At 37.6% G+C, this 15545-nt stretch overlaps 1 long non-coding RNA gene across 1 annotated transcript; it reads right to left on the reverse strand.

Moving 5' to 3' along the window:
• Positions 1 to 294: 294 nt before the first annotated feature.
• Positions 295 to 14337, reverse strand: LOC128641441 (uncharacterized). The gene is made up of 3 exons (XR_008399491.1): positions 14266 to 14337; positions 12869 to 13055; positions 295 to 395 (listed from the first exon to the last, which is right to left on the reverse strand). It is a non-coding gene; the product is annotated as an uncharacterized LOC128641441 (long non-coding RNA).
• Positions 14338 to 15545: the final 1208 nt, after the last annotated feature.

Raw genomic sequence — 15545 nt, forward strand, 5'->3', positions numbered from 1 at the left:
TCTTGGAAATAAAATTTAATTTTATTTTATTCTCATCTCTCTGGTTTCAGTTCCTGCATCTGAGTTCCATGCAACAAACCACAACCTTAGACCAGCTTACTTTAATTCATGTTGTATTAGATGTATAAATACATGGAGATGTTTGACATACCTTGCTTTTCAGAGAAATGATAATAGAGATATACAAGGGCTTCCTTGGCATCCAAATTAATACTTTCCATGTTCAGACAGTTACTTGTGACAATTGGTCAGCAGTTTCTTGATTCCATGATGTCTCATGAGCCAGTGTGTGGAATACATTTTTATTCTTTGGAGAATGTCTGTTAGGCTTTAACCAGCTGTCTCCATGGACCATCAAAAATGTCAGTAAATGAAACAATGAAGTGTTCACTCTCCTAAAATAGGTAAAACAAATAAAAAGCTTCCTTGACTTCAGGATGATAAACGTTTACAGGGTCAGTGGTAAAGGAACACTGAGAAAACCTTGATACTTTTTTGTGTCTACAGACTGTATGACAGTATGGCAGTGGTAACTTGATCTTACACTTGAATGGAAGAGTTTGAAAAGATGACTTTGGCACTTGACACTTGAAGAATGGAAACTTGGTTGAGTGCAATAGTGTGCTCGATCTCAAAACAGAATCAATTTTCTGCATTTATTCAATTACGCAATTCATTTGCACTACATGATTAAATTGTCCTCATCTTAGTGAAAAGCCATATGTTCTACATTTGCCAGATCCATATTATACAGTTTCATTGTGTTAAGTTTTGTCTACTAGTATTTGCAGACCCTGGTAGATAGGATACTTGAACCTGATACAGAAGTAGCAACATATGAATGGCTCAAAAAAAATCCTAACATAATCTAAACATAACTGACATTCAAATAGGTTTAACCTATTCAAAGCCTCTTATGTATGCTGATGGTGTATGAGTTTGACTGTCAAATTTTCCCACAATCCTTCCAATGGCTTTCAAAGAATTAGCGTAAAATGTCCGACATTCATCTAAATATCTCAAAATAAGATGTTTTAAACCGTGTCCCAACATAAACTCATAGAAACCATGGACCATTGTACTCACATTAACCTTTTATGGGCCCAACCTCAAGAAGTATAAGCTCTAATATAATATACTATTATAGCTGGAGTGAATCAATGCAATAATAATGGATGTATTACCATACATTTTATATTTAGTACAGACTCTATCTATACCATTGCCATGTCTCTCTGTCTTGCAAATTGATCCTGGATGGGTACATATTAAGTGGAATATTTTGGGGCGGAGGGTTTCCAATTTACATAACTATAGAGCAGAACTATACGGCAGGGATTCTCAAACCTGACCCCAGGCCTCCCTAACAAGCCAGATTTTAAGGATTACCTTGGTTGAGAGCAGGTTAATAAGCATTTTAAACAATCAGCTGATTATTTAACCTGTGTTCCGGTTAATGTATCCTGAAAATCTGGCCTGTTAGGGAAGCTTGACACAGTTTGAAACCCTGCTATAGAGTAAATATAGAGTAGCTATATCTCTACAAGGTTTAATAATGGTGTAATCAAAACACAGAAAAGTTAGTGTGACTTACTTCAACATTAAAGGGACAGTACACTGTAAAATAGTTTTTCCCTTATAGTATTATCAATGACTTGTTATACCAGCTGCAGAGTATAAAATGTATGAGAAAATGGTTTTGTGCTTTGAAACCACAGCCTATTGCAATGGGTTGAGCTTCAGGTAATATCATATCTCATTATGTTTTCACCTTGTGTATACACCCTTGTTTCCTTATCTTATATTTGTCTGGAAAACCAAAGCTTTATACTTCAAGAGAACAATGGAAAATTAATATTTTATTACTCAACTATCCTGCACCCCACTGGGAGTGTAATTTCTTCTGTTAAATGTGTTTACATAGCTTGTCAATAGTTTAGATTCCATTATAGAAACTTTCAATATAGGTGGGGATACCTCAGGCTGAACCAGCTATTTCAAATGACGAAATAAGGGTAAAGGAGCTACCTGTAAACAATTTAATACACTCAAAGAGGTAAAATGGATAATGGGGAACAAATTAAAGGGGAGACATTTTTGGGGTAAACTGTCCCTTTAAGTCCTTAGTTTATTACCTGGAATAAGTTGATAGCTTTGTCTATACACTTCTGCTTAATATTTTCATTCCAATTCCCTTTATTTAGGCAACTCATAAATATCTATTAAGCAATACTCAACAGAACTAAATATATATTTGTTCCTATATTCGCTTCTATTATCTCACAGGACAAACTTCTTTGTCAACAAACCCTGTGAGAATAAGATAATATAATCTTCTTTTCTTTATTTACCTATTTTCAACTTCTGTTCTACCTGGATAGACATAAACACAAAACTCACCCTCTCTGCTTTTTAACCACTTTAGTATGTTTGATGCCAAATGGTTTTAAACAAGCAATTCTTGTGTTGTATAAGGTGCTGGCAGTATCTGACCCAGACTCATTGTCTCTTAGTAAAACAATAGCTGAGCATAAAGTTACTTAGCAAGGACTGGCAAGTTAATATCAATAGAACTGCTTATGCCACAGCAACAGAAACAAATCTAAAATCTATTGAGAGATGTTAAGTTACTCCACGTAGGTTAAAGAATAGATACTTGTGGGTCACTGGAAAGTTCTAGAGGGACTGCGATGGGGGTGGGACAATGACATATATTGGGTGGGATTGCCCTTAAATAATTACCTATTAGGAGGAGATTCAGAAAGCTACTGAAGAGTACTAGATTGTTAAAGGCTTATCCTGTTTTTGTCATGCTACTTAAAGGGACATAAAACTGAAAATATTATTTTTTTACTCCTGTTATTAAATTTACTTTGTTCTCATGGTATTCTTTGTTGAAGAGATACCTAGGTAAGGAGTGTGCAAATTGTTGTAGCAGTACATAACAGGAAACACTGCTGCCACCTTGTGTTCTTGCAAATGTATAACATAGCTATAAAATTGTTGCCACATATTGCTCCAGTCACATGAACGCCCCTACACCTTCCTACCTGCTTTTCAACAAAAGATACAAGCGGAAAAATGTAATTGATAATAGAAGTAAATTGGAAAGTCATTTAAAATGGTATGTTCTGTCGGAATAATGAGATATTTTTTTGGGGTATGTCTATTATGTTAAAGGGACAGGAAACCCCAAAAACATTTTTCATGATTTGGATAGAACAGACAATTTCAAACAACTTTCCAATTTACTTCTATAATCAAATTTGCTTCATTCTCTTGTTATCCATTGCTAAAGGAACGGCATTGCACTACTGGCAGCTAGCTGAACACATCTAGTTAGCCAATCACAAGAGACAAATGAGTGCGGGCATCAATGAGCAGCTAGCTCCCACTAGTGTAGGATATGTGCTTATCCTTTTTCAACAAGGGATACCAAGAGAACAAAGCACATTTGAAAATAGAAGTGAAATTAAAAGTGTCTTAAAATGGCCTGCTCTATCTGAATCATGCAAGTTTAATAGTAATGTCAGTGTTTTCCAAATTCAAAAACTTTTTGGGGTTCCCGGGGATAAGAGGAATTTTTTTTATCTGGAGATGGAAGTAAAAATGGTCCTGTAAATGTGTCCTTAAAGGGACAGTCAACACTAAAATTGTCATTGTTTAAAAAGATAGATAACGCCTTTGCTACCCATTCCCCAGCTTTGCACAACCAAAATTGTTAGATTCATATACTTAATAACATTCTAACCTCTAAATGTCTGCTTGTTTCTAAGCCACTACAGACAGCCTCTTAATCACATGCTTTTTATTTGCTTTTCACAACAGGACACGGCTAGTTCATGTGGGACATATAGATAACATTGTGCTCACGCCTGTGGGTTCTGCACAATACAGCTAAAATGCAAGTCAATAGATAATAAATAAAAAGTCATGTGATCAGGGGCTTAGATACAAGTTAATCAGAAGTAGAAAGTATATTAATATAACTGTGTTGATTATCCAAAACTGGGGAATGGGTAATAAAGAGATTATCTATCTTTTTAAACAATAACATTTTTTGAATTGACTGTCTCATTAAGTATGGAGATTTTGAATTGTGAACAGAACAAACAGAACTGTTAAATATAAGATTATTATTTGCAAAACTGATAATTATAAAAAGTGCGCTCGCCAATGAACTAAGAATGTTATCTCATCAAGAACTTATCTACTGCCAATAAGATGCTTATAATTATTGCTCAAAAGATAGTAATCGCCTGCCAAAATATGTATAAAATGGCAGTCCAACATGTTTTGTATCTCTCCCTTTTGCATGCCGGGAGTGTCACATCTTTAACCCTTTCATGAGACGTTCATAATGTCTACATCGGAACAACATTCAGATGTAGACAAATTGAAATCCTGCGATCATGCATGCGATCGCGAGATTTCAATTATGGGATCGGGACAGGGGGGCGTCCCTATGATGCTAGGCAAGCCCTCTGACCGCGATCACATCCAGGAAGCGCCGTTGGCTTCAAGACAGCCAAACGACTATGACGTTGTATTTCGTCCTAACAGTGCTAAAGCCCAGCGCCGTTTGGACGGAATATAACGCCATAACGGCGGTAAAAGGTTAATTTGAGTTATAAAGATGAAAAAACAAAACAGTTCTTTTTTGTTTACCTCTGCAGCAGCTAAATATCTATTTTTTAAAATGTATTTATTGGATATTTCAATGCATATAGATAGATATTAATAGTTTTAAATAAACATTACTAACACATAAAGTATTCAATATTAATCTAATTACATATATATCGGATACATTTTATTATTACATTATTTCAGTATATAAACACTTTTAAATAACAAAACATAGTATATATCCCCATATACTGGGTACAAAGAAGGAAAATAGCATACATTCTATATACTTTTCACTAAATCAAGAGCAATTTTCCCAAAAGCAACTAAATTGTAAATTTCAATATAAGGGAGAGTCAAAGTTAAATAAAGTAAACTTATAACTGATTGTATGTTTCTTAGAACGCCAAATACATTTTTTAATGCTAGTATTAATTGTACATATTTTTTTTTTCTTACTAAAAGTGGAACATTTTGAATCAAATAGAGGAAATATTTTAATTTTCAATATATTAATTCTCAAAGAAAGGTGAGATTTCTCCCATCATCTTACAGATTCACAAACATTTTTAACCCCAGGAATAGGTTTAACTGGGTTCAGAGACATTTTAACCCCTAAATAGACAAAGGTGTTTTTAAATTATTTCCAAATCAGTGTTTTTGTATTACCATAGCATTTCTGATTTATTTGTATTGATTCTATAACCTGAGAAAACAATCATATCTATCATTGTAATGGTTTTATCATCATTATATTGTCTTGCCTGGGTATAAAGTGTATAAAGTGAGATTTTAATTTCTTCTTTACCTATTTGATGCCTGTTTTCTTAATAGAATAGCAAATTGTTCTAAAGCTATTTTTAATATTATGGAGGGAGAGGGCGTCCTTGTCTATTGCATATTAATAATGAAAACAGTGATGTCCTTGCATTGTTAATGATTAAAGAAGCTTTAGATCCTTTATAAAGAAGTTCTATAATTTTGTAATATTTTATTTTTAAAAGTTTGTCTTATACTATTTTAATACTCAATACACTGTTTTTTTCTTGCAATGCTTTTAATAAAGCTTGCTTATTTAAAGAAGTACAAATATAAATACTGTACCATAATAGTTTGATATCTCAGTATAGTTCAATATTTACAAATCAAATGTTTACTGTTTCAGACATTATTACCTAAAGCTTTAGTCTCTTTTGGGTAGGGTAGAGGCAAGCTAAATTGTCCTAGCCTTCATATTCACCTTAGTTAACTTTTGTTACATCAAATGTGATTGCAAAGTGTCAGACCAAGAGGCATTCTTAGTGGAGACATTTGGTAGCCAAATGTGGCCTTATCAAGCCGCAGGTCTCATCTACACTTAAAGATAAGTTTTTCTCTCTTGTGCATGCAGAAATTGCTGTGTGTGCATGTGTATGTGGAGAAAGGTTATAGATTACTAACTTTTGACATTGGTCAAAATGTTTAGTTGGCACACCAACCCCGAACTGCTACCATACTTATCTCTGCTTCCACCAGGTTTAATTTGGTTACGATCAACTAGGGCACTGCCTACATCTTCTTAGACTGCAACCAGGAAACTATAAATTCCAGAATGCTGCGGCCTAAGCAACTGATCAAATGTGCTTGGAACTGAGCAGAGTGCAGAGCACAGTTAGTAGCAGACAACATGGGACATATACAGTATATCAAGGTAAGTGTACATATTGACACCAATGATACGTGCCAACTATATGTATATCCTGTGCAGCACCACATCAGCATTTTGTTTTAGTGTTTTCAAAGAGCAGTTCAGAGAACACCTGAAAAACTACTCAAGAGTTGTTTGAGTAGCAGGGGGTGTCAATTAACCCGATCGTATTCGATCGGGTTGATTTCTGTCTGCTGACTCAGAGCACGTGGACAGGTTATGGAGCAGGGGTCTTTAGACCGGTGCTTCATAACTTCTGTTTCCGGCGAGCCTGAAGATTCGCCAGAAACACGGGGCATCAAGCACCATACTGAGCTTGATAAATATGCCCCATAGTCTGAACTTCAAATGAGAAGTAGATTTGTTTTTTAAGAAATTTCAAAGTTATGTCTATTTCCACTCCCCCTGTATCATGTGACAGCGATCAGCCAATCACAAATGCATATAATACATATATTCTGTGAATTCTTGCACATTCTCAGTAGGAGCTGTTGACTCAAAAAGTGTAAATATAAAAAGACTGTGCACATTTCTTTAATGGAAGTAAATTGCCTGCTCTATCTGTATCGTAAAAGTTTAATTTGACCTGAGTGTCCCTTTAATCTCCCTTATTTTCTTTAATAAAAGTTGGCAACCTTACTCATAGGTCTCAACTGAGACTGAGCCAACAGCTTTAGGGGGCCAATTGGGGCTTTGCAATCAGTAGTTACATCCCTCCACCTGCGTCATGTCTGCCCTTCTGTGTGCCCCCCTGCGAACCAGACTCACAGTTTAAGGAGAATGCATAGATTTGCCTTTACAATATGGTGGCAGGGATTTCAAGATAGCTACGGTGTTGATGTATGGAAAAACCTACGATAATATTTGTACAGGAGGGCTGTGCATATTCTCTGGCACACATTAACCAAGAGGAAGGATGGCTCTAATTCATAGATAAGCAGCTCCTCTTTATATGGCTGCTGATTCAGGCACTGTATAAATGGGGGGCACCATGAGAGCCCAACAAGGTCAAGTTACACCCTGATTGGGATGCATATTATTCTGCTTCAATTCCACTATCTTAAACAAAGCATAATGTGGCAAACTATGAGCTAAGGTTACTAAGAATATAATCATAAAACTGGTAGCTACGGCAGGAAAATGTTTAGGATTTCCTAAAAATAAGAGAACCAATAAAAAAAATGTTCTCTGTCTATTATACTGTGTAATGTAAACGGCAGATTGGTGGAAGAGAAAGCTGCATAACTGTGCATGACTGAAAGCTATAAAAAAATACAATTTCCTATTTAAAAAGTGTTAGGTAAATCTATTTCTACGGTAACAAAGTCATAAAATACAACGTATGCCAATTTTCATACAATACCAAACAGAGAAACAAATCCAATGACTGTACATGGAATAAACAGTTCTTTATTGTGGTTTTTGGATATTTTTATTTTACTTATTAGGATTGAAGCTGTCTTAAAAATATAATTAGAAAAGTACAAATAATTTTTGTTCCCATGATTGTAATGACAGAAAATAAAACAGAACATTATGAGCTATGCATTTAAAAAAAAAATAATATTAGGTAACATTATGCTTGACGCACAAAGGAGCTTTGTTCAGGTATCATTGTATTCTAAATATATCCTGAGCACCTTGCAAAAAAAATAATAATTCATATAGAGCATACAATTTTAATAAGCTTCCCAGTTATCTGCTATTATCAAATTTGCTTTGTTCTCTTGGTGTCCTTTGCTAAAAGGCATACCTAGGTAGGCTCAGGTGCATGTTCGCATCAGGAGCACTATATGACAGCAGTTTTGTATGAATGCTTTTAAAGGGCAATTATAGTGGAAAAATGACATGCGCTTATCTGTTAGAACATGTCATTTTAAGACTAAAGACCCTAGATCACTTTGTGTTCAACCCCCCCCCCGCAAAAGGGGATAAACACACAGTAGAAATACTGCTCGGATCTCGCAGAGCACTGCTAGTCATAAGCAGAAAACACCACTGGTCCAATCAGCAGTGCTAGTGCCACATCTGAGTCATGTGCCTAACGCTACCGTTTGGATCAGCGGTATTTTCTGCTCGGGTACATCAGGACCAAGCAATATTTCTCTGGTGTGTTTAACCCCTTTGCAGTAGTCTGGGTCGATAAAATTAAAATTACACCCTGTAACATATTAGAACATGTCATTTTTTTACTATAACGGCCCTTTAACAATATTATACATTGTGCAAGTAATGCTGCCATTTAGTTCTCACAATTGTATTACATTGTTAAATGCTTGTAAAACTGCTGTCATATAGTTATCCGAAAACGTGCATGTGCCTACCTGGGTATACTCTTCAACAAAGGCTACCAGTAGAACAAAGCAACTATGATAACAAAATCAAATAGAAAAATATTATAAACTATCTGAATCATGAAGGAAAATTGATGAGTTTTATGTTTAATCTCCTAAATGATGATCTGCAAGTTTTTATTTTTTATTTTTTTATTAATCCACCTTTAAATTGCTTTGAATTAAACAGCAATTTCCTAATTTTTAATCTGTTATTTGAACTTTAACCATTTGTATAACAAATGATTTCTTAAACCCCCGATCTGACAATCAAGTGGTTAAGATGGAATATTAAAGTCCCCATCGTTAATAAAAAGATTTGTACCTTAAAGGGACACTGAACCCAAATTTTTCTTTCATGATTCAGATAGAGCATAAAGTTTTAAGCAACTTTCTAATTTTCTACTATTTTCAAATTGTCTTCATTCTCTTGCTATCTTTATTTGAAATGCAAGAATGTTAGCTTAGATGCCAGACCATTTTTGGTGAACAAACTGGGTTGTTCTTGCTGATTGGTGGATAAATTCATCCACCAATTAAAAAGTGCTGTCCAGAGTTCTGAACCAAAAAATATTAGGGGCGCGATCCGATATAGATCGTAGTTTGAGGCGCAAGCGAGGGAACCCCCGCCGCCCGTAGTTTCAGCTCGCAACTCGAGCTATCCCATATACGGCGCCGTCAGATGCTAAAGTGCCGTAAGTCGGATAAACCAGCGATGTCCAGAAATCTGCGTAAGTACAAATTTCTGGAGTCGCCAGTGACTTACGTCACTTTAGAAACTGCCGGCGCCTACAAAACCTGACTAAGTTATAAAATCACCCGTACTGTCTAACACGCCTCCCAAACATAGCCCGACACGTCTAACCCTCTATCCGCTATCCCCCCTCACTATCCTAACAATAAAACATGTATTAACCCCTAAACTGCCGCTCCCGGACCCCACCACACCTAATAAAGTTATTAACCCCTAAACCGCCACTCCCGGACCCCGCCGCCACCTAATAAAGTTATTAACCCCTAAACCGCCGCTCCCGGACCCAGTTACCACCTACATTAACTACCCCCTAATGTGAGCTCCTACCCCGCCGCCAGCTACATTAACTACCCCCTAATGTGAGCCCCTTACACCGCCTCCAGCTACATTACCTACCCCCTAATGTGAGGCCCTTACACTGCCGCCAGCTACATTACCTACCCCCTAATGTGAGCCCCTTACACCGCCGCCAGCTACATTAACTACCCCCTAATGTGAGCCCCTTACACCGCCGCCAGCTACATTAACTACCCCCTAATGTGAGCCCCTTACACCGCCGCCAGCTACATTAACTACCCCCTAATGTGAGCCCCTTACACCGCCGCCAGCTACATTAACTACCCCCTAATGTGAGCCCCTTACACCGCCGCCAGCTATATTAAAATTATTAACCCCTAATCTAATCCCCCTACCCCGCCGCCAGCTATATTAAAATTATTAACCCCTAATTTAATCCCCCTATACTACCGCCAGCTATATTAAATACATTAACCCCTAATCTAATCCCCCTACACCTCCGCCATCTATATTAAATACATTAACCCCTAATCTAATCCCCCTAAAGTAATTACCTCTATTACCAGCCCTTAAAAGGGCCTTTTGCGTGACATTGCCCCAAAGTAACAGCTCTATTGTCAGCCCTTAAAAGGGCTTTTTGCAGGGCATTTTCCCAAAGAAATCAGCTCTTTTACCAGCCCTTAAAAGGGCTTTTTGCGGGGCATTGTCACAAAGAAATCAGCTCTTTTGCATCCCCCTACACTGCCGCCACCTATAATAAATGTATTAATCCCTAATCTAATCCCCCTACACCGCCGCCACCTATAATAAATGTATTAACCCTTAATCTAATCCCCCTACACCGCCGCCACCTATATTAAATAGATTAACCCCTAATCTAATACCCCTACACTGCCGCCAGCTATATTAACTATATTAACCCTAATTATATTAGGGTTAATATAGTTAATATCGTTATTATATATACTGTATATTAAGTATAATAACCCTATCTAACTCTAACATCCCTAACTAAATTCTTATTAAAATAAATCTAATTAATATTAATATTATTAATTAAAATATTCCTATTTAAATCTAAATACTTACCTATAAAATAAACCCTAAAATAACTGCAATGTAATTAATAATTACATTGTAGCTATTTTAGGGTTTATATTTATTTTACAGGTAACTTGGTATTTATTTTAACTAGGTACAATAGCTATTAAATAGTTAATACCTATTTAATAGCTACCTAGTTAAAATAATTACCAATTTACCTGTAAAATAAATCCTAACCTAAGTTACAAATACACCTACACTATCAATAAATTAAATAAACTACAAATATCTAAACTAAAATACAATTAAATAAACTAAACTAAATTACAAAAAAAAACAAACACTAAATTACAAAAAATAAAAAAAGATTACAAGATTTTTAAGCTAATTACACCTATTCTAAGCCTACTAATAAAATAATAAAGCCCCCAAAATAAAAAAAATTCCCTACCCTATTCTAAAATAAAAAAGTTAACAGCTCTATTACCTTACCAGCCCTTAAAAGGGCCTTTTGCGGGGCATGCCCCAAAGAAATCAGCTCTTTTGCCTGTAAATAAAAACACAATACCACCCCCCAACATTACAACCCACCACCCACATACCCCTATTCTAAACCCACCCAAACCCCCCTCAAAAAAACCTAACACTACCCCCCTGAAGATCTCCCTACCTTGTCTTCATCAAGCCGGGCAGAACTCTTCATCCATTTCGGGCGATGTCTTCAATCAAGCGGCAGAGAAGAAGTCTTCCATCCGGGCGATGTCTTCAATCAAGCAGCAGAGAAGAAGTCTTCCATCCGGGCGATGTCTTCAATCAATCGGCAAAGAAGAGGTACTCCATCGGGGGCAAAGTTTTCTTCCAAGCGGCATCTTCAATCTTCTTTCTTTGCTCCTCCGACGCGGAACATCCATCCGGCACGACGACTTCCCGATGAATGAGGTTCCTTTAAATGACGTCATCCAAGATGGTGTCCGTCGAATTCCGATTGGCTGATAGTATTCTATCAGCCAATCAGAATTAAGGTAGAAAAATCTGATTGGCTGATTGAATCAGCCAATCATATTCAAGTTCAATCCGATTGGCTGAACCATTACAAAGTTGTTTAAAATTGCATGCTCTAGGAGCTCACATTAGGGGGTATGTAATGTAGCTGGCGACGGTGTAGGGGGATCACATTAGGGGGTTATACTTTTAATGTAGGTGGCGGCGGGGTCCGGGAGCGGCGATTTAGGGGTTAAATACTTTATTAGAGATTGCAGCGGGGGATTGCGGTTGACAGGTAGAAAGATATTGCGCATGCGTTAGGTGTTAGGTTTTATTTTGCAGCTAGTTTAGGGAGTTACGGGGCTCCAATAGACAGCGTAAGGCTTACTACGGCTGCAATTTGTCGCGAGGTGAAAATGGAGTAAATTAGAAAGTTGTTTAAAATTGCATGCTCTATCTGAATCATGAAAGAAAAATTTGGGTTGTGTCCCTTTAAATATTCCTCAAAGCTGTGTATCCGCTCATCAGTTATAATTACCTATAGAAATTGGTTAAGAAGATATTGTGAATTTACCATTTGTTGTCTGATCTGGTCAAGACAGCTTTCAGGGTACCCATTGTGCTAGTCATTTCCTCTTGCTCAAAGCATCCACAGCTGGACAGATAGCTCAGCACTGTGGCTGAGCTCTGTAGTAACCCAAGGGTTGCAGGTTCGATTCCTGGCAAGGTCCATTCAGCCTTTCATCCTTCCGAGGTTGATAAAATGAGCAGCTCCTTGAGATCCTAACGGGTGATTAGCCGTGCTTTACAAGTATACAATGATTGGATCTTCACATGACTTTCCAACACCAAACTGTGGGGTAAGATGGATCAGAGTCTCCTACTGCATCAGACATATCATTATACATTTTTGTTGGAGCTTTTTTTCCATCAAGTATTTGATGACTTTGCCTTGCTCTATTACAGTAAGGACATTTTAACATTAGACTTGTTGTCACACATGGAGTAGTGTCTATCCAGGAAAGACACAGGGGCCAAGGTAGGAGAACAGTCACTGGACCAAGAGCAGCTGAGACAGTCCTTGTTAGCCGGACTTAAACAAAACAACAGGTAATGAAGTAGGACAAATAAAAACAGTACCTGAGAAAACGGGACCAGATGATGCACAGGTGCTGATGTAGGGAAGGGTGAAGACAGTCTCATAAACCTTAACAGGCCGAAGGTCAGAGCCAGGAAGTCAGATGCCTGGAAAGATAGCCGGGGATAGGCTAACTCTTTAACAGGTACAAGCTGAAGGTCAAGTCAGGTACTAAAGTCAGGGAGACGTCTATAATACAATAATACAGTTTTTAAATTATTATTAGAACTTATATACATATACAAAGAAATATACACAGCAGATTTCAAAGTCTTAATTTTACACTAACAGTGTCAAAATCAAGACTTTTCTGGGGTTTATATACTGTAGGTCCACACTAAATAAAGTTAATTTAACACTTGAATATTGTTATAAAAACACTCAGAAAGTTTACATTTAACACCGGTAGTGTGATTTTTATTCTTGAAAAACTGCTTTTACACTAAATAGTTGTTGAAATAACACTAGGGGGTAAATTTATTATTGTGCGGACGGACATGATACAATGTAGCGGACCATGTCCACCGCACATCGATCGTAATCAATCAGGCTGATTGCTGTCCGACACCTCAGAGATGGCAGCTGAGTTAAGGAACAGTTGTTTTAGGACAGTTGCTTCTTAACTTCCACTTCAGGCGGAACTGAAGCGGAGTGGCTTGGAAGTAGCATCTGCTGCTTCATAAATCGACCCCTAGATGTGTTCAAAGTTTAACACTAAAGGAGTTGATTTCAATACTAATTTTACACTGTAAGCAGTGTTAATTCAACACTTAAATAGTTTTATAAAAACACTAAGGGGCCGGATTATCAAGCTCCATATGATGCTTGATGCACTTGTTTCCACGTGAGCCTTCATTACCGCTGCTCCATACCTTGTCCGTCTACTCTGAGGCAGCGGACAGAAATCAACCCGATCCTATATGATCGGGTTGATTGACACCCCCTGCTAGCGGCCGATTGGCCGTGCATCTGCAGGGGGTAGCATTGCACCAGCAGTTTACAAGAACTGCTTGTGCAGTGATAAATGCCGACAGCGTAGGAAATTGAAGCTCTGCAGATCAATAGAAGACAAATAGAATGTCACATTACGGTATATACAACCGTAGTAATAACATAAACTTTCATAAAGACTCTGCAGTTATATTGTGAGTTTTACCTTATGAAAACGCACAAGTCTATCAACAGCCTCTGTTGGACTGATCTTAATCCTCTTCCTCCCGGGAGAAGGCGGCGGGAGATGCTACAGTAGGAGGATAAATTACATATCACTGTCCCAATCTGAATAAGTGGTTGAAGGGGAAGGGAGTTTTAGGAAAAAATATTTTTTATTAGAACTTACAAAAATACAAGAAACATGAGCAAATTCTGAAACTATAACATCCTCACAAATTATACCAACCGTTTTCAGATCCTTGTCCCACTGCTGCATTGAGAAAACACTGAATTTCTGTTGTGAAAGTAAGAGTTCTAGCTTCATTGATGATCTTATGCTTGAATGCTGTATCCCACTTCTCAAGCAACGTGTTGGATGTTGAACATAAGAGCAAAGTCCTGATTTTCCTAATGATGAAGCATATTTCAAGATATGAAGAGTGAGGCCAAGTAACTATCATTAGAGCGGCCTTTAAGAAATATTTAAGAATTACAAAAAGCCAGCATATATAAAACACAAACTTAAAACCTTAATCTTTGTAAAGAGGAGTGTTATATTTACCAATCCTTTCACATCCAAATATCTTGGAAAGATTTTAAGGACATCATCTGATCTTCCAGGGTTGTGTACAAGTTCTTGTCTATGCTTTAAAGTTTCCTTCATCTTTTGCATAACTTCAGCTTCATCAGCTGTGTGGACAGGGAAAGAAATTGCCTCCCTACATGCATCTTCTTCAAGCTGTTGTCCATCGTCTACTCTTCTTTTGTGACTTGGTCCTCCCAATTCAGAAATCCCAGAGCAAGCACGTTTTGGGTTCTTCCTTGACAAGGATTTAAGGCGCCAGGAGATGAACCCTGTTCCCTTCTCCGGATCGTAGAAATGTTCCTGTTAGAAAGACATTAGATATTTTTTTTAAATCTGACATCAGTTCTAATTTAACCCCTTCACCCAAAAAGATGTATATATGCATCTTGTAGTACTTTGCCCATTGTACCGCAAGACATATATATACGTCTTCGCTTCAGGAAGCTCCAGCACTCTCAGCTGTTAAGTTGCAGCCTAGAGCTGGAGCTCCTGAAGCTCCAGGCATCTTCTAAATATGGCGCCAGAGCTCGATCAGTGCTCCGCCTCCATATGAGGGAAGATGCCTGATCTTTACAGATGGTGACACTATGTGTGTCACCATCTGTAACGATCTTCTGTTGGTGCGGGTTGGAGTTGTGAGGATGGGAGGTGGTTAGGTGGCCCAGCAGGGAGAGGGAGGAAGTGGGAAAAAAGAAAAAGGGACAGGGACAGGGAGGGATGGGGCAGCTACACTACAGAAAAGGGGATCTGGGGGTGTGGGGGGTCCCCCTTAACTAAAGATCGTGGGGGGGACACTACGCTGCAGAAAATATGTAAATAAAACATAAAAAAAACAGTTTATAGGTATTGGTAAACAGCTGGCAGTACAAAAGATGGCGGGTAATAGAAGGGGAGATTTAGAGAGCTGTTTGTGGGGATCATAGCAGTTGGGGATAGGGGGG

The sequence above is a fragment of the Bombina bombina genome, chromosome 10, assembly GCF_027579735.1.
Source record: "Bombina bombina isolate aBomBom1 chromosome 10, aBomBom1.pri, whole genome shotgun sequence".
NCBI lineage: Eukaryota > Metazoa > Chordata > Amphibia > Anura > Bombinatoridae > Bombina > Bombina bombina.